We start from the raw sequence: 2,500 nt of genomic DNA on the forward strand, positions 1-2,500 counted from the left end.
GTGGAGTAAGATGATGAAGAACCTTGAAGGTGAATAGCAGAATTTTATACTCGATGCGGAACTTCACAGAAAGCCAGTGAAGCTGGTGAAGAACTGGCGTGATATGATCGATAGAAGGAGTTTGAGTAATAATGCGGTCAGCAGAGTTCTGTACTAGTTTATGAAGAATTTTTGAAGGCAAACCAAAAAGAACGGAGTTGCAGTAATCCAAACTCGACGTAACAAAGGCATAGAATAAAATGTTAATGTGTTTACGAAAGATATTGCCAAGAGAAAGGGGATAGATGATAAATAAAAGAGGGCGAATTACAGAACCTTGGGGGACACCCCTAATAACTGAGATCTAAAGTTTTTAAGCTGGACAAACTCTGAAAGGTAGGAAAGATATGATTTAAACCAGGCATAACGTGGAAGAAATCCCAAGAGAGGTAAGCCATTCAAGAAGAATGGTGTGGGAGCTCGTGTCAAAAGCTGCACTCAGATCCAGAAAAATAAGGATTGTTAAGACACCAGAATCTGCTGCCAAAAGAAAATTGTTTGTGATCATAAATCTGACCTGCAAATATTTTTTCTAGTATTTTGGATAAAAATGGTAAATTCTTTTATAGGATGAAAATGATTACGGTTGTTGGGATCTGCGCAAGATGTTTAAAGTACAGGTGTTATTGCAGCAATTTTAAGGGATGAAGGAACATGACAAGAACTCAATGAAGAATGTATAATGTTAGTTATTAAAGTGGATAAAGAAGACAAGCAGGTTTTTACTAAGTAGGTTGGGAGAGGATCCAACTAGGTGGCAGTTTAAAAGTAGATAACGAATAAGCAGAGTGTGTAAGAAGAGAAATGGAAACGAAGAACAAGAGGTGTTCAGAGTTGATGATGAATATTATCATCACATTGAGCAGTTGAGTAAAAATGAGATGGAAGAGTGTCTGGTGGCCGTAATAACCTGTTAAAGGTTGAACAAACTGATATTGCAGTAGAAATAGTGTCCTTATACTGCAGCAGATGGTTATGAGCATGGGAACAGTTTGCTTTTCCTCACATGTTGCATATGTAACACGCTTAATAATCCAAAATGCAGCTGTGTGACTTGTCTTCAACCTGCCTAAGTTCTCCACACCACCTCACTGTAGTGATCCTCAACTGGCTCCTGTAGCTACCAACATTTGTACATACCATTTGTGTATATTTATATGTCATTCTGTTACTGTGGAGCTTCTGACACTAAGACAAATTCCTTGTAGGTGAAAACGTACCTGGCTTCCGCTAACTTAACCTACGAAACGTCTCGTTCCCTCGAAAGGGAACCTGGAAGTGTGTGGAGCAGCTGACAGTAAGGGAGGAGTGATGTCCTCGGCCGAGCAGTGATGTCCTCGGCCGAGCAGTGATGTCCTCGGCCGAGCAGTGATGTCCTCGGCCGAGCAGTGATGTCCTCGGCCGAGCAGTGATGTCCTCAGCCGAGCAGTGATGTCCTCGGCCGAGCAGTGATGTCCTCAGCCGAGCAGTATACACACACACGTGTTCGTGTGTGTGTATGTGTCCATTAAATATCACCATTTTATTAAACCTGAAATGTTTTAAAAGACATAGTGAATGACTCGCTGTTCCACATGAACGTAGTAATAAAGCACGAAAGTCAGCTCTCGAGTTCGCTCAAGGTTCTGCTCATCATCATCATCATCATCTTTATTTCTCTGCAGTGCTTTAGTGTCAGGAATAAGAACGACAGAATGATTTGTCAAAAAATTTTTATTAAAAAGTTTTTAGAAATGTTTAATGGCAAAACTCCGACATTCTCATCCATCACTGAGGCTGTAACCCACGTACACACTCTTCTTCACACTCGCTTTAAATACCTCACAAACGCACCACAGTGATGAACGAGTGAATGATGAAATGGAGACAAATCGCTCAGTGAAATTTCCCGTTGTTGTGCTTCCTGAAATGAAAAGCTCTGAGTGTGGAACATCACACACACACGACCTGCTCCTGTCACGCTGTGATCTGTGATCTCACACGCCGTCTAACGCACCCGCTTCCCCTTGTAGTGATATAACGAGACGTCCTTAATTCTGAACGTACTAAAGGTACCAGGAGGATATTTGATCGGGTGTCTCTGCAGCTGTGATGTTCTCACTCATTACCTTAACTGTGTGTCGGAGACGTAAGAGCAGGTGTGTTAAAACCAGCAGTAAAAAACAGGGTGATGATCAGCAACAAGCAACAAATCCCATGAAGCTGAAGCTCTTCTCTAAAGTGCATGTGGAATCGAGGTAAGGCAAAAACATCAGCAAGAGCTTTGGTCTACACAGCTGCAGACACACACACACACACACACACACACACACACACACACACACACACACACACATACACTTATTTACAGGCTCTATCTCTATCCTTATTCTGCATGAAACATATCGGGTTTATTGGGATTATCTGAAGTGTCCAGAAGGATTTCAGGCCTCATTTATCAGTTCTTTAACAGACTGTGTGT

The 2,500-nt window shown here is 41.8% G+C and overlaps 1 protein-coding gene across 1 annotated transcript in view; it reads right to left on the bottom strand.

The window, feature by feature from the left end:
• Window positions 1–1,699: 1,699 nt before the first annotated feature.
• stk32a (serine/threonine kinase 32A) overlaps window positions 1,700–2,500 on the bottom strand; it is a 27,406-nt gene continuing 26,605 nt past the window's right edge. The window contains exon 13 of the mRNA XM_027158859.2: window positions 1,700–2,500. This exon is cut by the window's right edge and continues 717 nt beyond it. The gene's annotated coding sequence lies outside the window, so the exon portion shown is untranslated.

The sequence above is a fragment of the Tachysurus fulvidraco genome, chromosome 21, assembly GCF_022655615.1.
Source record: "Tachysurus fulvidraco isolate hzauxx_2018 chromosome 21, HZAU_PFXX_2.0, whole genome shotgun sequence".
NCBI classification, from domain to species: domain Eukaryota; kingdom Metazoa; phylum Chordata; class Actinopteri; order Siluriformes; family Bagridae; genus Tachysurus; species Tachysurus fulvidraco.